We start from the raw sequence: 24,791 nt of genomic DNA, 5'->3' as shown, positions 1-24,791 counted from the left end.
TACAAAGAGCCCATTTGGACAAACTCATTATCTCCAAACATAATCCATATTTCTTACCACTAAGTCTCTGTTCAAAGCTGATTCTTATTCCTGGGATACCCTCCTACTTGCCTCCATTTTCACTTGTCACAGTCTTTTGCAGATAATCTTTTCATTTTCTATCTCCATAGCTATAAATTATCTTTTCTTCTTTGGACCTTGCTATCAATTCTCTTTTTCTATCTTGTATTACAGTTATTTATTATATTTAGTCATGTTATCAACCAAAAAAACACTGTAGACCTAATGTCTTTCACATTTGTATTGTATCACTATTTTTCAAATGTTTTTAAGTGCTGGTGTGATTTATAAAATACTAATTCAAGTTCATAGCAGCTTTTGGGCATCCTATACTTATATAATTAGCAAATTAGCAAATACTGTTAGAATTTATACTGTTACCTCTTGGGGGAAAGGGAATGCAAGAAATTTTTCAGGGCTAAAAAGAGGTCTTCTCATTTTAAAAGGTCAAGAATGACAATTACAGGTAATTGTAAGAGGTAGGCAATATAACCGGTAGAGAAAGGCCTCAGGGAAGAGGTAGAATTTGAAAGGACTTTCAAGGTAGGATAAGGCTTAGATAAGAAAGGGGAGGAGGACGGCATAGCAAGCTAGGGGAATGAAATAGGGGCCTAACAGGCAGGAATGCACATCTACTATTCATAGGAATGCTAAGCAAACCAGTTTAAGCTAGGAGGAAAAAGGCCAGAGAGAGAAGGGAGACAGATGGGGTGGGCCTTATATGCCATTTATCTATAAGGAAAATGTTACGGCAAAGTATTTAGATTTAACAAATCATTTCTCCCAAAAGATGATGAAATTATAATTCCTTTGCTAAAATTTGAGAAATGGAGGAAGCACACTTCTAAGTATCAGTTATTTTTAAAAGCAATTACATCACTAAATAGCTTACTCTATGATCAGATCATACTGAAAGTACTTCTGTGACAGAATTGTTCTAAGGTTGCACATTACCCAGAATTCACAATGTAGAAAGGAAGTAACAAATTTTTAACAAAGTTCAAAGTCAGAGTATGCATTTTTCTATTAAACAATACAACAGCATCAGCCAAAATTACAATATCGGGCAGTTTTCTTCAACTATTTTCAGGAACTATATTTTATGAGGTGGGAGTGGAGTGTTAATGTGGGTATTGGTCAGAAAGTATCTATTGTGTTGAAACTAACTGTAGCAACCAAAAAATAGAAAAAGCTTTGTGAAATAATACAAAGCAGAATCAGAAGAACAGAATATGCACTATGTCTGCATGGGAGGGGAAGGGAAGTGAATGGCACTTACTAGGTGCCAGGCACTGTTCTAAGCACTTTATTTAATCCTCATAACCAGGTAGATGCTATTATCTTCTCCATTTTGCAGCTGAGGAAACAGAGGCAGACAGAGGTCAAGTGACTTGCCAGGATCACAATACTAGTATGTAACTGAGATCCCATTTGAACTCAGCTCTTTCTGACTCCAGATCCAGCACTCTTGATATTCTTGACCTTTTGTTCTTCCAAATGAGTTATTTTTTCTAGCTCTATAAAATAATTATTTGAGTTTAATTGGTATGGGACAGAGAAAGTAAATTAATTTGGCAGAATTGTCACTTTTATCATATTGGCTCAGCCTATCTCATGAGCTTAAATTTGTCTTTATTTGCGTGGAAAGTAAGAGAGAGGCTGACAACTTTACCCAATTCTACCTCACTCAAATACAATTCACATGGAAGTCAAAACATCACTTGTGATGTCACTGATTCTCTTTGAAAATGAGAAATGAAAAACCCGACCTCAGACACATGACCTTTACTAGCTGTGTGACACTGGGCAAGTTAGTTAACCCTGACTGCCTCACCAAAAAGGCAAAAAAAAAAAAAAAAGATTGAACAACAGCAATGCCTCTAATGAAGGGGTCTAAATGCACAAAGAATCCTGATGGAGATTTAGAGGAAGCAAAATGTTGTTAATACACTGAAGCACGCTAATTTGGATTTATTGGCTATATTTGATGCTAACATTAATGATTTAAAATGAATAGCTTTTGAAAATAAATTACTGCACATGATGGTGACTAGAGGAAGAATAAACAGCAAATTCACTGAGAAACAAAAGGTGTAAGGGATTTAAAAAGAGTAATATAGTATTATCTACAGCATTCTAATAACATTTAGAATATGTAATATGAAATTAAATGTTTGCGATTTACACACTTTTAAATACTACATATCACGTCATTCAAAAGTTCTATTTCCAGACCAATGAATTACATTTGTATTTGTCCAGTCAGATTTTGGCTAAGGCACTGAATATTATCAGTTTTGAAGGTGAAAAAAACCAGCATGAACAATGAAGCTTAAATACATATTACTTTTACTCAGTTAAAGACCTCCCCAACAAAAACCTTTTCCATAAGCTGTTAACCTAGAGCAAAAATACTTAATGATTTTTCATTTCCTCATCTCTACTCAGAAAGAGGGACTAGTTAATAGACTGAAAAAAACAGAAGGACCTGTATAATTCATAGGTAAATGAAGTGCTAAATTTTTTAACAATTAACCATATTACTTAGGTACATTAATATTTCAAATAATTCAACAGACCTTAGCACTTTGCCTGGGAAAAAATAATCACTTAATAACACCTGTTGATTGATAAACTATTGATCTCATTGATGACAGGACTCACTCCACTTATGTGGCTGAGAGTATTAGGCTAGGTGACCTCTATGGTCACTTACAATTCTAAATCTATGATCATCCCATAAGGTCATTAAATTTCTAGGAATACTATCAATAAGGCTACACCTCAAAGAAATTTTAAAAAAAAAGATTCCCTTCTTGATTAGATCTCTAAACAGATACATTTCTCATTCTGGCACAAAAATATTTATAACTGCTCTTTCTGTAGTGGCAAAGAATTGGAAAATAAGGGGGTGGCCATCAGTTGGAGAATGGCTGAACAAATCATGGTATATATGAACGTAATGGAATATTATTGTGCCAAAAGAAATGATGGAGTTGGTTTCAAAGAAACCTAGGAAGACTTTTACAAACTGAGGATGGACAATGTTTAAAGACTTAAATTTTGATCAATGAAATGGCCAAGCATGATTCCAGAAGACCAGAAAGTAATCATGCAGCTCCCCACCTGCTGAAGGAGATGATAGACTCAAAATGCAGAATCAGAAATGTATCTATTTTTGGATCTGGCCAAGAAGGGAATCTGTTTTGCTTGACCATGTTTATTTGTTGTAAGGAGTTCTATTTTTCTTTTTTTCAATTGAGGGGAAGAGGAGAGGGGATGTTCTGGACTGGACCTGACTGACCAATCAGGCCAATCCCAGGTAGTCCCGAGTTCCCAATCAAACCTCATAGTTTCAATACTTTTAAAGGAAAACTAGACAGCGGCTAAGACCTATATTTAAATCCTGCCTCTGATACATAATAGCTGTGAGACCCTGTGCAAGTCACCTAACTTCTCTTAAACTCAGTTTCTTCATCTGTAAAATGGGGATAATTCTCACTTCTTTGTAGAGGTGAGAGGTGGACAAGGTATTTTAATTTCTACCATGGTAAAAAAAAAATTATATATGTAACCCATGTAAACAAAAGCTCTTTGTTGGAGTTCAATAATTTTTAAGAGTGGAAAGAAGGGGGAAAAAAATTGTGAGCCACAAATCTCTCCCTACTCTAGTCCATCCTCTATTTAGTCAAAGTGATTTTCATGAATGCAGGTCTGATTATGTCACCCTCAACTACTCAATAAATTACAATGGCTCCCTACCAGCTCCAGGATCAAATGTTCTATCCTATGTTTGGTGTTCAAAGACCTTACCAATTTGTGCCCCCCCCACTTCCAGTCTTAGTTCTTCCCCTGCATACTCATTAACCAATGATACTGGCCTCCATATTAAATAAGACCCTCCCATATCCTGACCATGGGCATTTTCACTGGCTGTATCCCATACCTGGAATCCTCTCCCTCCTCATCTCCAAATCCTGGCTTCCTTGGCATCTTTCAAGTCTCTACTAATTTGCCATTTCCTACAAGAAGCCTTTCGCAGTCCTCCTTAATCTGAGTGCCTTCCCTCTGTGACTACACCCAATTTATCCTGTATGTACATAGTTGATGCCACGCTATCTCTCTGATTAGACTGTAAGTCCTTTGAGAGCCTAGAGCCTGGCACATAATCAATGCTTAATACATACTAGTTGATTGACAGAATCTCAGTTAACTCTCCCAGCTCTCTATGTTACCTGTAAAATTGACAATCTACATCTTCTATTGGCCACTGATAGAAACGTAGTCTAGAACAGGGCCAAGAAATACTCCACTTAAGTACTCCACTTAAGACTTTTCTCCAAGTGGTTAACAAATCAGTAATGGCTACTCTTTGGATCTAGTTGTTCAACCAGTTCTAAATTTATCTAATTGTAAAACTGGTAAAAATTTCAAAAATTAAGAAAATGTGAGTATTCATAAGTAGAAAATAAAAATTGATATTGATACGCCACTTAAAATTAAGCATCAGTAAGCTCTTTGAGAGCAGGAATGGCTTGTTTCATTTTTGTCATTTACTTCCACCTATATCCCCAGTGCTTGGAATTTGGTAGGCACTAAATAAATATTTATTGGAACTGAATAAAATAAAAATTAATCAGTTCCTACTGCTTGATTTTATGATAGGTACAGAAATCACATGTGATATTGAGTTTAAAATTTCAAAGTTATTTTAATAATATTCAAAATTAAACACTGAGAGATGCTAAATGTATCTTTTTGAATTTCACCAATAGCAATAAATCCCTTTATTTTCTGTTTTGTAGTTCAGGATATGTGTCCCAGTATATCACAATATTTTTTAACCAGATGGAGAATTTTAGCTAAAAACATCCAGATCCAGAAAATAACAAAGAAGCTCAACAAGTGTGTATCAGTTCTCTTATTTGTGGTCTTCTACTGTAGTCACTCTTGCCAGATGACAATCTCCTCAAGCATGAAGGATTGTGCATTACTTAACTTTCTGTCCCATCTAGCACATACTAGGTATTCAAAAAGAATTAAATCCCATTAGGTAGCTGTTAAGGACAGGCCTGACTCATGACAATATTAGCTCAGGTTCAATGGAAAAATGAAATGAAATATTGCTTAACAAAAGGAGTTTCACTTTCCCCACAACATGTTAGGCTCACTCTTCTCCTCAGCCATACAGATTAGCTTTCCCTAAAAGAAGACGAAGCAATCTGGGACCTGATTAATTGGCCCTTCTTCCTGGTCACTTAAGGGGATAAGTCCCACCAGGTGGAATCCTGACCTCTAAAACTTAGTAGGTGCCTGAGACCAAACATGTCACTGACATGTTTTTATAAGGAGATATAGGCCAACACTACCAAAGCTAATGCTATGCCATTCACCAAATCCTTTTTGCACATTTTTTCTGTGTTAGGGCAAAGTAATTCTCCTTAATATGCATTTGGCTGACCAAGAAGTCACATCAATATAGCCAGAGGTTACCAGGAAGTTGCCTATTACAAAATCTTTTTAAAATATAACATGCTAATTTAGAATCACGCAACAGTAAAGTTAATAAAAGTCCATCTCCTTTAACCCCAAAAAATCATACTGATATATGCATGTACTCCAAGGAGATCAAAGACACAAAAAAGGTGGGATACACGCCAAAATATTCATAGCAGAATTTCTTGTTGGGGCAAAGAACTAAACACAAAATTGGGGAATAGCTAAGCAAATTGTGCTATTCAAATGTAATAAAATATTACAAATGGAATTACTGTCATGTAAATGTAATGTGGTATTCGAGTGAAATAAAATTACAGAGAATAAAAAGCATGGGAAAACTTAAAACTTGATGGAAAGTGAAGTAAGCAAAACAAATACACAAGAACCAAGACAATGTAAAAGGAAAGAACAATAAACAATAAAACCAAACCAAACATTGTCTATATAATGACCAATATGACAGGAAGAAGATACAGTCCCACCCCTTTGAAGGAGAAACTGGTAAGACTGTGCATCCCCTGTCAGACTCAGTTGATATGTTGGTTAGTTTTAAACTGCTTTTTTAATTTTTTCTTCTTTGTTCCAAGGGATGGTTCTCTGGGTAGAAGAGAGGAAAGGGATATATTTGGAAATGAAAGTAATACAAAACCAAAAAAAAAATCACTAAATACATTCTATGCCTCAGGATTATATCAATCAGTCAACTCACGTAACAGTAAATAATGTAGAAAAAAGAATATGAAACCAGTACTTAAAAATAGCATTAAATACTTATGTTGACCCTATTGATATTTCAATTTTTTTAATTTTAGTAACTCAAACTGCTTTGAAAATTTCCAATTTATTGTATGCTAAAAGGTTTCAAATTACTGATAGTCTTTAAAAGCACTACTGAAAATTGAACAATCCTAGAGATTGTTCTCAGTCACACTGAAAATTAAAGTGCTGAAGAATATATAACTGTAATTATTAGTGATGAACTAGTCCCTTCCATTAAAGGAACCCCAGTACTTTAGCGTATCAAAAATCCTAGTGCAAGATCAACTACCTATGGACACGAGGGAAAAAGAAAACCACAATTTATGAAGCACATGCTGGAAGAAAAAACTCAAAGTTACATTAAAAAAGGTAAGAACTGGATGGCTGACTGGGGTGAGGGGTGCTAGTAAAGGAGGAAAGACAGAAACAAGAAAAGGAAGAAATATAGAACGCTACAGGCTGTAGCACAGCCAAAAAAAATAGACAGAGGCTTCAGCCCAGCTGGAGTTCCAGAAAGCTGACATCAGGATGTTCAAAAAGAGGCTTGGAGAGACAATGGAGCTAGGGCTCTCTCCAATCCTCCTCCTCAATTTAAAGCACTTGAATTCTGTCACTGCTACAGTCTATCTTAACCAGGGTTTGGCAAAAACTGTAACTACAGTATCGGCTTTGTCAAGGCCTCAGCACAGAGCATACAAAACAGATGAGCTGCTATGTTACAGAATCTCTCCAGCCTTCTTATATACCTTCTTTCACTGCCCTCCACACACTCTGAGATACTGGGACACTATATTTGGCCTCCCTGCTGTTCCTCACACGTACCAATATTCCATCTCCCGACTACATGCATTTTCACTTATTGTCCTCCATGCCTGGAATGCTCTCCCCTACTCAATTCTGTCTCCTGGCTTCACTGGTCCCACTTACAATGCCACATTCTGCAAAAAGCCTTTTCCAATAATCCCCTTTAATACCAGTTCCCTCTAAGAAAGATTTTTTTCCAATTTATGCTTTCTATATCTTGTTTATACACAGCTGTTTGCATGTTGACACCCCCCCCTTAAGGGTAAGGACTGTGTTTTTCCTTTCATTGTATCTCCAGAGTTTAGTACAGAGACTGGCAGATAGTAGGTGTTTAACAAACACTTATTGACTTGACCTCTGCATGCATCTATTTCAGGGCATTTCAGATACTGGCTTCTGAATTTCCCTTTTCACAAAACAGTATCACCTTTGGATGTTCCATAATTTGTCTGCTGTAGTAAACTACATGTGTGGAGAGAACACTTAGTCCCTTTTACTCAGTGCTTATCAACAATCTTCTTCCTAGGACATTGACAAACTTTCAAACCTGGAAGGTACCTGAAAGTTCATTTCATCCAACCCGTTTATTTTATAAATGAGGAAACTGAGGTCCAGGAGGTTAAGTGAATAATAAGGAGGTTCAGTGACATAATAAGTTAGTAACAAAGTTAGGATTAGACTAGAAAGGCTAGATTTGGAAGCAGAGACCTTGATTGGAATCCTGGCACTGCTACCTATTACTTATGTGAATCTGAAATTAGTTGGTCTGAGGATGGGCTTCATGTGTGTAAATAAAAAGATTCAACTACATCATTTCTAAAGCCCTTCCAAGTTCCTCTTGCAAATCCAGATCTCTTTAGTCACTGTTCTTTCCTTTATCCTTTCTTGACAAGTTGTTTTTAGAAGTACAAAATAATAACGTTCTTATGAACATTTCACTATCTTTCAAAATCAAAGCTTCTCTATATTCACTTGTCAGGGTACTAGGTGATATATTTACAACACTGTTAAGTGGGAAACTAAACAGTTAAGCACCACAGAATGTATATTTTATTTATGTGTAAAAATAATTCTACCATGTCAGGATTATCAATTATAGGCTACGGTTAATACAGAATTTTGTCAGAATTAGAATGAGGATGATCCACTTGACTTATCTTAAAGGTTTGCAGGCTGGATACTAAATCAATAATCAAAGTTAGTGGGGCAAAGGGAGAGGAGGGAAGGAATGGGGAATCTACACTCATCTTCTCTCTGTTTATAATGTGGATTCTGATCTCATCACTCAACTGAAAGCCCTCTCCAAAGTCACTAATGATCTCTTAATTGCTAAATCTGATTGTCTTTTTTCTTGGTCCTCATCCTTCTGGACTTTTCTGTAAATATTGCATAGTGTTCAACTAATCCTCTTTTCCTAGGTGCTCTCTGCTTCCTGGGGCTTCCTGATACTATGCTCTCCTGGTTCTCTTCTTACTCCTACCTACCTCTTTGGCTCCTCCTCTGAATTATTTACCCCCCTGCTTACTCTAACTACGGATGTCCTCCAACACTCTGGTGTTGGGCCTCTCCTCTTCTATTTCTATATATTCTCTCAGTGATCTCATCACATCTCCCATGAGTTCAATTTTCATCTCTATGTAGATGACTCCCAGATCTACATATCCAGACCTTAATCTCTTACCTGAGCTGGATATCCCTCCCCATAGACACCTCTCCCTCAACATGTCCAAAACAAAACTTATTCCCTTCCCCCCCAAATCCCTATTTCTGTCAGTTACCACCACTTTTCTAGTTACCCAGGTTCCAAATTATCCTCAATGCCTCACTCTCTCACCTCTCGCAACCAATCAGCTGCAGATTCTTGTTGATTCTACCTCCATACCTCTTGTACCCACCCCCTTCTCTCCATTCCAAGGCTACCAACATAGTTCAGATCCCCATAACCACTCCCTTGGACTATTCCAAAACTCCTAACTGGTTTCTCCAATTCTAACTTTTCCTTTTTCCAATCCACACTCCACAGAGTGATATTCCTAAAGCATGATCTGACCAGATTACTTACCTGTTCAAGAAGCTGCAACAGCTTCCTACTACCCCAGAACTGTTTTGCATTAAAATCCCTTCACAATTGTACTCCAGCCTACCTCTCCAGATATTTCATATTATTCCCCCTTATATACTAGGCTCTAGCCAAACTAACCTCTCATACTATATTCCATCTCCTATGCAATAAACAAGTCTCTCTGCACAGACTGTCCTCCTAACCTCCACCTCTTAAAATCCTTCTTTTCATTCAAAGCTCAGTTTAACTGCCATCTCTTACATGTCTTTCCTCATCCCTCATCTTACCTCCAAAGCCTGGCTCACATTTGTCTTACATGTTTGCTTCTTGTTTCCCCTGATAAGCTTTTTTCTAACATTTTAAGTTCATATTTATTTAATATATTTATAATAATTATTATATAATAATAATATTATAATATTTATTTAAGTTAAGCTTATGAGTTCCAAATTCTATCCCTCCCTCCCTCCCTTTCCCCATCCCTGAGATGGTAAACAATCAGATATAGGTTATACATGTGTAATTATGTAAAATACTTCCATATTAGTCATTTTATACTAAAGGACTTGAATAACAGAAAAAATAAGAGAAAGTGAAAAATATCATGCTTCAATTTGTATTTAATCAATATTAGTTTTCTCTGGAGGCAGACAGTATGCTTCATCATCAGTCCTTTGGAAATGACTTGGATCACTGTATTGTTGAGAATAGATAAGTCATAGTTCTTATCAAACAATATTGCTGTTACTGTGTACAATGTTTTCCTGGTTCTGTTCATGTCACTACATATCAATTCATGTAAGTCTTCCCAGGTTTTTCTGAAATCATCCTGCTTGTAATTTCTTACAGCACAATAATATTCCACTACAATCATATACCACATTTTGCTTATTCCCCAATTGATGGACATCCCTTTGATTTCCAATTCTTAGCCAAAAGAAAAAAGAGCTGCTATAAACATTTTTGTACAAATAGGTCCTTTTTCCTTTTTTGGATATCTTTCGGATATAGATCTAGCAGTGGTACTGCTGGATCAAAGAATATGCACAGTTATATAACCCTTTGGCCATAGTTCAAATTACTCTTCAAAATGGCTGGATCAGTTCACAACTCCACCAGCAGTGCATTAGTGTCCCAGTTTTCGTACATCCCCTCTAACATACAACATTTTCCTTTTTTGTCATATTAGCCACTCTGATAGGTGTAAAATGGCATCTCAGAGTAGTTTTAATTTGCATTTCTCTGATCAAGTGATTTAGAGTATTTTTTTATGACTACAGATAGCTTTAATTTCTTTTGCTGAAAAGTGCCTAGTCATAACTGATAAGCTTTTCGATGTAACACACAGCCTCATTTTTGTGAGCCTGGCACACAGAAGTTGATTAATACATACTTGCTAGATTAATTGAATTTTTAAGTACACAAATACTATAATACCTTTATTTAATAACAGCCACCCTAATTGTTATTAGGATAATAAGATCTAGATAGAAAGTAGATGAGTTAGCTTTTGGAAAAATGAAAAGCTGCCATTATTTTATTAATACTATACAGAAATTCTTCACGTTAAGTCCTATTCTAGTGCCTCACTGTAACATGCAGGTGGCCCTGGATAACTGAGGCCCAAGTCAGGCAAGCAGAAATTATTGAAGGCTCTATCAAGCCTGGCTACAAACTTCACATCTGCTAGGCAAACATCAACCTATTTAAGTTGGGAGAAGCTCATCACCAGAAGTTTGGTCCCCAAGTGATGAGATTATGGGTTAAGGGTTACATTAACTTGTAAAGTTTGACAGACAGAATATCCAAATGGGAGACAATCATGGATTCTTGAAGCATAAGTAGCAAACAGTCTAAAAAAAAATCCTTGGTTTATCTCCTTGTCAAACAGCACTGGAGCTACTATAGCAATAATGATGATTCAAACCCTTGTACACATAGAACTACTACTTCAACACATAATTCAAACAAGAAGTCATCTTATCAAAAATCTGTTATAGGCAAAATGTTGCAAGAAAAAATTTGAGTTACAATATTCTTGGAACAAAATAGTTTTCTGTGTCATTATTTCCCCATAAACAAAGCTGAATTCATGCAAAATATTTCCAAGAAAATGAACTTTGCAAATGTATCAACAAAGACAACCTATTTTTTTAAAGTAGCTTCAAACTTCCTAGAGCTGTCAGTAGTATAATAGAAGCAAGATGAAATTGTGATGTGTGGGGTGGAAATTTTTAAAACTCAGTGTAGGTGCATCTATGTGTCATATAAGAATAGGGGCTCAGGCAAATAGAAAGATAGTCAACAGAAGCACTTCCTAATTTCTAATAGTCATACCCTTAAGGAAAGTTTCCCAACTTTAATTCTTAAAATTAGTGAATTTGTCATCAAGTATGTGCTGATGAAATTATTTCATCAATTCGGTATTGCTTTTCAAAGCACACATCTACGTACACCATTTTGAATAGTAATTGCTTCTCAAGAGACTAGTATTCAGCCATCCTACAATTTATAGAAACATGTTTGCTAAGAACCTAACAATAGCTATCCCACCAAAGAAAGATTGGATTCAACAACTGTTTAGATATATGTTCTATTTTGTACTCAACTGTATCCATTTTTATGTACTTCATGGCAGTCAAGAAAAGGAATGATGGTTTCAAATATTACCCCCTTAGTTTCATGTTATTATTGCTTTTTAGTCATATTGTATCATACTGTCCCTGGCCCTATACAGTTTCACGTTATTAATGTTACAGACATACAATATCATGCAACTGTTTTGAAAGATACCTAGGTAAAGACAGATTCCCTATAATTATTTATATCAGGTAAAACAATCTGCTTTTAAGGTTATCTGAAAGAAATTTTATTATATGTAGATTACAGCAATTAGTTGACTCCAGCACAAAAACAGGATACTGGAATATATCACACCCAAATGTACCCCTACAATAAAGCTACTGTTGTTATTTAACCTCTCAATGCCCCAAGTAACTCTTTAAGATAATGGTTAATAATTGTTGTTGAGTCATTTTCAGTTGTATCTGACTTTACGACCCCTTTTGGGGTTTTCTTGGTAAAGATGCTATACTGGTTTGCCATTTCCTCCTCCAGCTCATTTTACAGATGAGGAAACTGAGGCAAATAGGGTAAAAGTGACCTGCCCAAGGTCACAGAGCTAGTGTCTGAGGCCATATTTGAACTCAGGTCTGCTGGACTCCAGGCACACTCAATTCTTCTTGCCACCCAGCTGCCCCAATAGCTAATAATAGCCAGCATTTATATAGGGCTTTAAAGGTAAATAAAATCCTTTACAAATGAATAAGGTAACAGGCACAGACGTTAACTGACTTGCCTTAGGTCACACAGCTAGTAAGTGTCTGAGGGAGGATTTCAACTCAGGTCTTTTGACTCCAAATCCTGTGCCCCCAAACTAATGATCTGCATTGGTTATAAGATTTTTTCTCACTGAATTCCCAACACAAGTAAAATCACAAGTGCAGACAAAACAACCTCATAAAGTGCTGGCACACTTAAAAGTTTAAAACTGTTCTTACCTAACAAGCTTCAGTAAAGTCTTCTCAAGAAGCTAAGTATTATGTAATATTATATCCATAGGGCAAATGAAAACTGGCTGAAGGAGATATTTCAGGGTCAGAAAGAAATGTTACTGATTCAAAGCCTTGGAGTAGTACCTCTGGCATAACATTTCCAATTGTTCAATTCCTGAATCCTTATTTGGAAAAATAAAGTACAGTAATATTACAAAAGACAAAGAAAGCTACATTTTAAATAAACCTAAGGATGAGAAATATAGATTTCACTCCTTTTCTTCTGACCCTATGCTAATTGAAAAAGTCCATACAATCCACAGAATATTTCTGTTCAGAGCCACTTAAGAGTCTGAATAAACAAAGTATAATGCAAAGAAAGGCAAGTGGTTAAAAAATATTTTTCTGGTCTGCTACTCTTATATAAGCTCTTCAGTGATCAGAAGTAACCCAACAAAATAATTGGAAAAATGGAAAGAAATTAAATGGAAATGCAGACTGTCTTAATAAAAGTATTTGTTTGTTTGTTTGGACCTGAGATTTCATCAATTCAAGGAACTCCTTCCATAAGACTATTCATTTGTAATTTACCACCTTATAGAGTTGGTAGGGGGTCAGAGTGATTAAGTGATTTGACAAGAAGATTGGGCAAATTTGAGTCAGAAGAAGAGCTTGGCTTCAATCAAGTCTTTCTGACTTCAAGGCCAGCCCTCTCCATTATGCTTACCGGCCTCCTATAGATTTTGTCATACTTTAGCCACAATCTATCTTTGCCAAACATACCCTATCAAATTTTTTTAAAATATGAATAATAAAAGCTAAAAAACAGAATGTAAACAAATTGAAGGAAGTAAACATGGAGAATGCTTCTTTACATGGAAATAACTGAAAAAATACATAACTACAATTCAGGCCTCTGAACACTTGATTGTCAACTTTGGCAACAAAATGCATTGCCTTAAATGTTTCAAGGTATCTTAGACTATCATATCTAGATATCACAGAGCTAGGAAATACCCCTTAAAATATATACACATATGTATATATACAGTATTTTATTCTGCGTGCTAAATTAATCAAGGCAATTAAAATACACAATAAAACTTCTACCATGTGGTGGGTTCATGCTTATAGCCTCTCCCAAGACTTGGGGATCTCAGAATATTCACTGGCTCCCTTGAGCCTAGGGATTCCAGGAACTTCTGTTCATCTTGCTTAGTCTGTACCTGCAGGGACCCTTCAGCTTCTCTAGTCTCTACATTTTCTAGATAAGAAATAGAGAAAAATAAAAGTGACTTGCCCAAGGTCTCAAGGATAGTGAGAGAGGTGGAATTTTAATCCAGGTCCTCTCATTCCAAATCCAGCACTCATTTCATTGCACCAGGCTCTATCAAATCCTGCATCTTAAAACTGACAAAAAGAAAATAATTTAAAATAGCAAACATTTGGTGCATAGTACAGGGTGGGACTTAAAATTATACATCTAAAATGATTCTTGTAGTTTTACTGGGTTTTGATAATGGATATTTGATAGTGTTCTAATTCTCTGTTAAATGTCAACTGTGGAAAGATGAACATTTGAATCTCTACCAAAGATGCCAGAGCAGGACTATTTCTTTCACATAAAAAAAGGAAAGCTTTCAAAAACCTTCAGTACAAAAAAATCAAATCCAGTTACTAAGGAAAAGTAAAAGAAAACAGACCAACAATGTTGCAAATGAAAACCCTAGATTTCAAAAGAAAGAAGTTTTTTGAAAATGGAAAAGAAAAATAAGACTAGAAATTTGTTAGCAACTGCTAATGCAATTTCGTAATTTAAATAAATTTTGCCTGAGAACCTAGATTAAATACACTTAATAGTTTCACAAGTAATCCCTATTTCAAAGGAACATTGTTGTAAACTAGGCTAGTAACTACCGAGTGGGAGTATAGAAGGTTCACAAGATCACAGGTGCTTAGTTCCTGTCTCTTCTCCAGATTCAACAATAAACCCACCATTTACTTCATTACCTTCTGAGATGTAAACCAGGCTGTTTTTTTAATATTGTTACAATAAACATATGTCTGAGTTAACAAACTGGATTTATGATTGAAAATTTAAGGTAATGACAAAGAAAGGAAGGAGAAAGAGAAAATAATAGTCCAAAACAGTAATCTTGAAAGCTGTGGGGGAGAGCCAGTAGGAGGAACCTTAGAGAACTAGTCTACCATCTTCAATTTACAGCTGAGGGAACTAAGGAAGGCCTGTCTAGGTTAAATGGTGCCTAAAATGTCTTTCAGCTAGTTAAAAAAAAAAAGGATTCACACCCAGGTACTCTGACTACTAATAAAAAAAAATCCCCATTTTACCATCCCTCACACTACTTCCAAAACAATAATCATAAATCTACCCCAAATCAAAATTAAAAACCTAGGGTAGATCTTGTAATTGAGCCTTACAGTTTTGCAAAACTCAAACACCACATAAAAATGTTGTAGTATTAAAGTGAAGGGTTATAAAACATGAACTGGCATTTTATTTCTAGAAGTCTCTAGAAGGTATTGATATATCTTTTTCTGCTTCAGCACGAAAATAACGTATCCTGTCCTGCTAGGAGTGTTTTAAGGCATTTTGATTCCCCATTCTCAGGGCTAACAACAAACATGATCGCTATGACATATTTCACCATTCCGGTTTTTTCTGTTTGTTAGAGATTGGCCCTAATAACAGTCTCTACAGTAACCCAAGTGGGATCTCAATTCCCATCACTCAAGCTAACAGCCTAGTTAATGATTCAACTTCAGCAGCATGGAATATTTTTCTAGAGGTCAAACTGAAGGGTTCTTTTAAATAAGTTTAATGGAACCAAACCTTTAGGGGCTAGAAGATGGGGGATAGAGAGGAAAGCTGCTGCCATTCTTTAGCTAATAAGCCAGTTGATTTTCCCCAGCATAAAACAAAATATTGTGCAGCATGTAAAAGGGGGAAATGTGTTGGAGTTGAGAGGGAATGGGGTGGGGGGAACAATGCTGGTGGGTAGCGTCTTGATGTGAAGGAGTCAAGGTGAAGAGAGGGAATGAGGGGCAATTGAGGGGAAAGGGTCAAGGTGAGGAGAGGCAAGCGACAATAGAGGAAGTGAGGAACGAAAGGGCGCAACGGGGGAGAGGAGGGAATGAGGGACAATGGGGGAGGAGGGAGAGGAGGAAAAGAAGAGCAATGGGGGAGAGAAAGAGGGGCAACGAGAGGAAAGAAAAAGATGGCAATGTGGTAATAAGGGAAGAGGACGGAAAGAGGGCAATGTGGCAATGGGGGCGAGGAGAGAAAGATGACAATTTGGCAATGGGGGGGAGGGAAAGACGGCAATGAGGGGAGAGAAGGGAAAGAAGAGGGGCAATGGGGGAGGAGCTTAAAAGCAAGCGTCTCCAGGACAGCACCCTCACGAAACGCTTCAGACTGAACCCAACCTACCCGGCGCCTTAAATGGTCCTCGGACTCGGGCGTTTCCCCGCTTTCCCTCATTAAAGTTAGGGCACTAGGCCCAGAAAGAGCCAAAGGAAAGAGAAAGGCCGAATTAGACGGAGCAGCCAGAGGGCTGGGGCCCATCGTGTTGACAAGAAGGAAGAGGAGGGATGGGGGGGTGAGGAGGGAGGATTTGCAAAAGTCAGTTCAGTTTCTCCTCTTCTGTTGACCCGGCTTTGGGGGTTCGGAAAGGAACACTGCAGTTTGGGGGGGCGGGGGGGGCAGACGAGTTAGAGAAGAGGAGAAATAATGCTGTAAGAAACCACACTCACCAACAAACTTAGAAGGGGGTTGTGGAGGGGGGATAGATAGATTAAAGCCCAGGTGCAGAGACAAGAAACACGCAAGGTAAAAGCCGAACAGCGAGTGCGTGGGCTGCAGAAGGAGAAAGGTCACGGGAGGAAGTGGCAGAGGCAGTCTAAAGGAGGAGACGCAGCCCGAGAGTGGGGCCACAGAGGATCCCCGATGGGAGAGAGAGAAAAAGAGGGAGGGGAACGTCCGTGCCCCAGGTCCACTTACCTTGTCCGGGAGCAGTGCCTGCTCACACCGGGCCGGGAGGGTGGGGGACGGTGGTGATCGGAGCCGCATCCACCCTCCTCCTCTTCCTCCGGGTCCCCGGGCGGGAGAGCCGGCTAGCCCTTGGCTCAGCCCCGGGCTGCTTCCCGGGGCCGTCTCCTGCGAGACCACCCAGCGGCGGACTCCATCCCAGCCGGGCTCCCCACGGCGCGTGGTCTGGGCCGGGCCGGGCCGGAACGAGGTGTGGGAGTCAGCGGCGGCCCAGGCTCCTCCTCGCTAGGGCGGGCAGCCGGCTCGGGCTCCGGCTCGGCGGCTGGCACGCCACGCACTTGTTGCCGCTGCGGCGGAGGCTGCTTGTGGAGCTCTGCTGCTGCCGCCGCTGCCGCCGCCGCCAGACCTTTGGCTCTCCCTCCAACCCTAGTTTACAATTTCCCCCACCGCGGAAGACCGCCTGCCTCTCGCAGTTCAGCCCTCCAGCCCAGGACACACCCCCAGACCCAGAGCAGCTGCGGTGAGAGTCCCCGGCTCTGCCAGGTCTGAAGGGGGAGGGGGCACTGGAGTCCTGCCCGCCCCATCCAAAGTCCGGCCCCCAAAGCCCGGGGAAGGCCAATCAGAAAGGAAGTAGGGGGCGAGGCCAGAAGAAGGTTTGAACCTACGAGACCCCGAACCCTCGAGGTTGAGCCTCTCACACCTAGAACCTTTGGGGAACCCCCTCCACCTACACACCATAACCACTCCCCTTAGAAAAGGTTTGGGAAGAGGGAGTGTCAAGGGAGAAACGAAAGTTATCCTCCCCACTACGGGTGTGGGAGTGGGGAGGAAGCAGGGGGTGTCACCCAGAGAAGAATTTAATTACGTCCTTAAAATAATGAGAAAAAGTTTCTAGACAGGGATAGTACGGTGGTTATATGGCCCCCAGGCAACCATTAACTTCTAAATCCTTTCTATCCTAAATACTGCTAGCTTCATTTTGCCCCACTTGAATTTACTGGGGGAGGGGGCGGAGATATACCTATTTTCCCCCTATCCAGCGCTTAGCACAGCTCATAGTAGGCGCTTAATAAATGTTAGTCGGTGGAGGGGATGCTGGGAATAGACTAGCTCAGGGTGGGAGAAGGGGGAGGGGAGGGGAGAGGACAAAGAGGTTGGAGAGCAGAAGCTAGTTCAGAAATAATGGCATGGAATGAAAAGCTTTCTTTCCAAAGGAGAAATGTTTCCTCCGTAATTTAAAGGCTATTACATTGTCCACCCGTTATCCCCTATCTTTTCTAGAATAAATAAGGCTTAATATCTTTGTTTAAACGTTTCGTTGAGGGTGCACTGTCCCACCAACACCACAGCAGAGCCCCACTCACCTTCAGCATGAGGGTAGAAGGTAGGGTCGTTCTCAATACAGATAACCCCCTTGACTGACGAAATTTAGTGTGATGTGAGTGGAAAGAACCCTACTTCTGTAGTCCAGGATGTTCTGCTTACTACCTGAGTGACTTTGGAAAAGTCGCTTTTTCTATTTCCATTTCCTTGTCAGTAAAAAATGGAGATTGAATGACCTCATAGGTCCCTTCCAGCCCTAAACCTAATATCCCAAAGTGTCAAAAATGAACTTTTTTTTTGCTGAGCGCTTTCGCTGTATTACCGTCGATTTACATATGGGGGCAGAACCAGAACACCAGAACTCTTTCCACGCCACCTCTGACTCCACCCTTCTCTCTGCGCTTTTCCCTTTTTCTGATCACGTGCTTTCAGCCATCTCCCCAGCCTACTCGCTCTAGTTATCTAGGGGTATGGGCAGTTGGTTGTTCTTTTCCTTAAACAGAGCTCCATGACCATGTAGTTAAATTATCATTGATATTTTATCAATATTCCAACTCTCTTTTGCTGTCTCTACGTATGTGGAGGGTCGGGGTGGGATGAAGTTTTTCAACATTCGCCTCACTTCTTTCATCACCCTGATTAAACTACTTTTCATTCTAGGTGACAAATATTCTCATTTTATTTCATTCTTCTAGTCTAGGGAGGAAAGCAGTTTAACTGCATTCACAGTAAGCCGCAGCCCTATACTGAGCTCAGAGTTCCCCACCCATTCTAAAACTCTAGGAATTTTTTATCTTTCCTGGTACTGTTTGCATTTCAAAAGTCAAATGGGAGGGACCACTTAACCCTGAGGGATGCATTGTTTGTGGTGGAATTTAAGGCATCAATTTAGGAAAGGGAGGAAAGGGGAAGACTGTCCCTCAGTTCATTTCACTGCCCTTCTCTGGATTCCTCAAGGATAGCTATTGGCCCCCACATCAGCACCTCCAATTTCTAAGCCCTCATCTCTACTCTGTCTCCTTACCAAAGGCTTTTACAATTAAAAAAAAAAGATCACAGGGGCTGCTTATTGTCTCCTGCATATATGAATGGAAATAAACAACACATTTCCTTCATGATTCCACTATATTCTGTTAATATTTAGGAAACAGACCACTCACTGGCATATGCATTTCTTGTCAGTGGAACTCAGGAATGTAAGGTCTCTTAGTTTTCTGATTCTTAGTCCTCTATCCTCTTGCCTTTTTTCCTCTGACGTGAAAGAAACGAAGGAAGGAAGGAAGGAAGGAAGGAAGGAAGGAAGGAAGGAAGGAAGGAAGGAAGGAAGGAAGGAAGGAAGGAAGGAAGGAAGGAAGGAAGGAAGGAAGGAAGGAAGGAAGGAAGGAAGGAAGGAGAAATAGGTTGGGCGGAAAGGAAGAGAGGTTAGGAAGGAAAAAAGAGAAAAAGAAACAAAGAAAGAGAAACACTGCACAAAAATTAAAATTCAGCAGTAACTCTCAGGGAAATCCAAATCCATTTCTTTCTAACTGTGCCAAAATAATTTTTGCTGACATCACTTTCCTTGATTCAAATCAAAACTTCCTATAAGTTGTTCTAACCTTTCCACTCATCCTATTTCTCTCACCTACCAGCATGATAGAACAGGAATAGCATTACAAGATTTTTCTGTCCTGACAAGTCCCAGATGAGTTTCTACTTCTCCAGTGTGATTTTTCATTTTGTTTGTTTGATTTTAATGTTACATGAGTCTATATCTGTATATGTTTTCCTCAGGTGCTTGTCTGGCAGTTATCTACATGCTTTACCATAAAGCTAGCCAAGGACTCCAACAGCATCAGCTGGCACTCAACTAGGGAATTAGAACCCACATCATTCATAGCTGCCAAAAGCTGTTCCACTTACACCTCGTATTCAGAAATAAGAGTATTCTCTCTACTGTACCTAAAATTAATACAACTGGGAGTATATTTTCAATTGTTAGACTATAACTCAATTCTTTTCATACCACTCTGAACTACACTGGGTGGAAAATCAACTCCTCCTGACTATATAACAATAGATACTGTGGTTCTGAGTAATCATAAGTGAAACCAGGGCAGAGATCTCCAACCAATTTACTAGAAGATTTCAAAGTTTCACCCCGAAGGTTTCTAATTTAGCTATATCTTACATCTCCTTCTCTGGGATTTGCTGGGATTCTCAAAAAAGAAGGAATCTCCTTCCTCTCCATTCATTGCCAGTACACCACTCAATCTCAGCTTTCAGAGACTTCACTGTCAGCCTCCCCTGCCCCAGCCATTCCCATTGCTAAATTCCAAGACTTTGGAATGAAAAAAATAACTCCTTTTCACCAAATTGTCAGGGATCCCTGTGTTCACAAATGACTTTAGCAAATAGCCAATCAACGTGTACTTTTGTGCCTACTTTGTTCTAGGTCTTAGGCAGGATGGAAGAGAATTATAAAATGATATTCTGAGCTTTGGAGAAATTTAAAATCCAGTTGGAAAAATAAGATGAATGGACATAAAATAATTAGGTAATATTAGAAGGCAGTATACAATTAAATGCTAAATTGTGGGGTGCAATCAGTTAAGTATTGTTGTAGTTAAGTGAAGAAAAAGATCAGTGTGTGATATACTATGTACTCTAGGAAGGCTTCATGGAAGAATGAACCGAAGTCATAATCACCCAATGTGAGACTTGAGTTTGAGTTCCCAGATAAAAACTGCTCATCAGTTCCATAGAAATGAGCTCATAGTCTGCCTCAATAGTCTGAATCTTGGACACCCCCTCACCCCCTTGCCTTTTTCCTGATGTATCCTTTACAAATGCTGAGGATCTATTTAAGACTAAAACTTGAACCAAGCCATTGATTTTTTTAAAAGTGTTAAATAGCACTGTTCTAAGCACAGATTCTTAGAACACTCCTTGTAAGTTGGCATTGACTGATTATTTTTTTTTTGGATTTACACTGTTCAAGTAGATCTGAATACACCAAATTTTATTATCAGGTAGACCACAACTCTGCATGTTTTCTATAAGATTAGCATGGGAGACTCTGACAATGCTTAGCTGAAATCTAGACATGACATTCGTGGATCCTATATGTGTACCTGGTGGGCATCCCAGGTGGTACCTGGGGCACTGTACTAATGTAAGCAGACCCCATAGGTTTATAACTTGCTTTCTAGATGCCTAGAGAGATGCAGACTCTGCCAGATGCGGGAGCATAATAAACTACAGTGGCTCTCTCTTGACTGAAGGATTAAATGTCAACTGTTTAGCTTCTAAAGGCCCTTTGCAAGGGGCAGCTAGGTGGTGCAGTGGATAGAGCACTGGCCCTAAAGTCAGGAGGACCTGAGTTCAAATCTTGCCTCAGATACTTGATATTTACTAGCTGTGTGACCCTGGGCAAGTCACTTAGCCCTGATTGTCTTGCAAAAAAAAAAAGGTAATGAAATGTTTAATTAAAAAAATTATAAATAATAAAGTCCTTTGCAGCCTGTCTTTCCAAATTCATTATAGATTCTTCCCCTTCTTGTATTCTGTTATCCAGCTACACTGGCCTTTCTGCTGTTTCTCACACAAACCCCTCCATCTCTGGTCATCATTCATTTGCCCCAACTGTTTCCAATGTCTAGAATGCACCCCCTCCTCACCTCTGCCTCATAAAATCCCTTCAAGACAGCCTGAAGCCCTGCTTTCTATATTTCCTTGATTTCCCCAACTCTAGTGCACCCCCTTCCTGACCACTTTGGATTTCATTAGCTTTTATTTACTTTATATTTGTTCGGTACATATTTATTCTGTATATACTTATATACATATATGTTGCCTCCACCAATAGAATGTAAACTCCTCAAGCAAGGGGATTGTTTAATTTTTATCTCTGTGTTCTCAGAGCCTACCACAGTGTTAGGTCACTGAGGTGCTTTGTAATACTGACACCCTGAGGTTTATTTGGAAGCAAAAAAATCATGCCTACAATAATTCTCCTGCACAATTACATTCAAGTAGAAGGTTCTCATAATTGCAGAATGGAGAACAGTACTGAGCCATTGATATGATTATGAGGAAATAAACCCATTAAAATGTATTTAATGACTCTGTTCTGCCTCATCCCTCCTGAAGATTTCTCTTGCTCTGGAAAGCATCTCAGTCATAAACACAATGGCCAAAAAGAAAAAGGAAAGTTGTTTGTTTGTTTGTTTGTTTGTTTTCCAAAGGAATAAGAAAAGATGGGCTAACTTTCACCAGAGGTCAAAGCTGGCTGGCTAAGCAATGTTTCTCTGAAGGCTTTAATGACTGCCAACTGGAGGTGACTTTTATTAGGAAAGGAAACTTCTCTGGCTCAGGGCCCTTTTCTCTGTCCTTTTTGATAACCTCTCATGAATGAAGCAAAAGACCCAAATACTGCTATTGTGGCATGCACACTGTATCTTAAATACCGTATTCTGTAAGTGCCACACTCTGCTTCCAGGCTTTGAAACAAGTACCTCCCAAGGTCACAGTGTAGATGAAAAACTGCTACTAGAAAGGAGGGCATTCTCAGCATATAAATATATGTATACATACAGATGGGTGGGTAGATGGTACAGTGGATAGATCGAAGGGCTTGGAGTCAGGAAGACTCATCTTCCTGAGTTCAAATCTGGCCTCAGACACTTCCTAGCTGTGTGACCTTAGCAAGTCACTTAACTCTGTTTGCTTCAGTTTCCTCCTCTGTAAAATGAGCTGGAGGAGGAAATGACAAACCATTCCAGTGTTTTTGCCAAATAGGATGTTGAAGAGTAGGACATGACTGAAACAACTGAACAATACATACATACATATACATGCATAGATTGACAATGTGTATATTGACAGTGAACTTAGAAGGAAAATCACTGTTCTACTCATTCATTAACTAGGGAGACTTTGACCTCATTATTACTCAGAACAAAAACACCTTTCAGAAGTATTTGGCCTCAGACCCTTGCTAGCTGTCTGAGCCTTGGCAAGTAATTTAACCTCTGCCTGCCCCAATTTCCTTACCTGCCTCCTGGGGTTTTTGTGAGGATCAAATGAGAAAATATTTGAAAAGCAATTAGCACAGTGCCAAACACATAGCAGCTGCCTAATACATTATTTGTTTCCTTTCTTCCTTCCTTGGTGGATGGGAGTAGGGGGTCACCAATATTCTGTTTGGGACATGGCAAAACATGACTTAGTAGCATCTCTCATCTCCAGTAATGCCACCTCTAGGTAGTTCAGGGTATATACCCCTCAAATATCTCCCTCATTTTGATACAGAAGAAATCAGTTTAAAATAAACCTTAGACAACCTCAAAGGGTAAAATAAATCACTAAAGGGGAACATGTAGCCCAAAGGGTACATGGGGGTGGGGGGAATGAATCCTTTCCCTGTGGCCAGCATTATACAGACTTACAGTTCAACTCTTTTTATTTTACAAATGAGGAAAGTGAGACCCAAAAAGGTTAAATAAATTGTCCAGAACTATAGACTAGATTTGCTAGAACCTAGGGTCAGAGTGGGATTATCTTATTTCACCATTTGATTTTAAGTAAACTTCAGATAGGATACATATTTCCATTGACTAATATCTTGGTCAAAGTTAAAAAGAATCATAATGTATATTCACAGCTCACATTTATAAAGTGCTATCAATTTAAGGTTTCCAAAGCATTTTCTTCATAACAATTCTGTGAAGGAGAGAGTGTTATCAGAAAAAAAAGGTTTTGTTTTGTGAGTAGCAAAAATGTCAGAGTTGGAATTCGAACCCAGTCCTCCTGGCTCCCAAGACTATTACTCTTTCCATTGCAAAGCCCTATTCTTCTAAGTTTCAAAAATCTTTTCACCATTTCCCTTTTTGGGTCCTCTAAGGCCATTCCAAGGCAAACTTTCTTAGTCAGAAACCTTTAGGATTTTCCCAGCTGATGAATGCACAAATTATTCACTAACATTTACTGTATTTGGTTTAGCTGATCACCATATCATTTCCCTGAACCCATGGAATAAAAGAGCCCAGCTTCCTTAATTAGCCAAGGACAAGTTAATTATCAGAAGACCAAATGAAGAGAAAGAAAAAAGGAGAAAAAAGAGAGAGAAAGAAAAAGAGGAAGGAAAGAAGGAAGGAAGGAAGGAAGGAAGGAAGGAAGGAAGGAAGGAAGGAAGGAAGCGAAGGAAGGAAGGAAGGAACGAAGGAACGAAGGAACGAAGGAAGGAAGGAATGGAAAGACAATTTTTAAAAATCTTAATAAGGTCTAATAAGGTCTAAAGACCTGGTGGATAGCAGTGTGTTGAAAAGGCTGGACTAGTAGTTAAGGAACTTAGACTTCTGCCCTTTTTATTTACAAACTGGGCAAGCCAGGTCAGGTTAATGAACCTCTCAGAGTTCCATCTTCCTCATCTGCAAAATTGAGATAATATTCCTGGAACAACAGCATTTAGCACAGTACCAGGCATATAGTAGGCATTAATAAATGCTTGTTGATTTAACTACATTATGAGGCTGTAGTGTAGATCAAATGAAATAGCATATATAAAGTACTTTGAAAACTTGGAAGTGTTACATAAATGTCTACTAATTTTTTAAAATTGTTTTTAAATTGTCTGTTGAACCCATGGAAACTCCTTGACATCCCTCTCCTTTTCCCCTTCCATGTAACAATCTCATGTAACAAATAATATTTTTTAAGAAAAAGGAAAAAGACAAAGATGAGT

At 38.8% G+C, this 24,791-nt stretch overlaps 1 protein-coding gene across 2 annotated transcripts in view; it reads right to left on the bottom strand.

The window, feature by feature from the left end:
* The window catches only part of LOC110207715 (N-acetyllactosaminide beta-1,3-N-acetylglucosaminyltransferase 2), a 35,688-nt gene extending 17,360 nt beyond the window's left edge, over positions 1-18,328 (bottom strand). The window contains exon 1 of one of the 2 annotated variants that reach the window (XM_020985483.1): positions 18,109-18,328. The gene's annotated coding sequence lies outside the window, so the exon portion shown is untranslated. Of the gene's footprint in view, positions 1-16,756; positions 17,196-18,108 lie in introns of those variants that run through there. The other variant, XM_020985482.2, reaches the window with a different exon arrangement.
* Positions 18,329-24,791: the final 6,463 nt, after the last annotated feature.

Source organism: Phascolarctos cinereus, unplaced genomic scaffold, assembly GCF_003287225.1.
Source record: "Phascolarctos cinereus isolate Bilbo 61053 unplaced genomic scaffold, phaCin_HiC Scaffold_2;HRSCAF=192, whole genome shotgun sequence".
NCBI classification, from domain to species: Eukaryota; Metazoa; Chordata; class Mammalia; order Diprotodontia; family Phascolarctidae; genus Phascolarctos; species Phascolarctos cinereus.
This window is presented reverse-complemented; position numbering and strand designations above follow the sequence as displayed.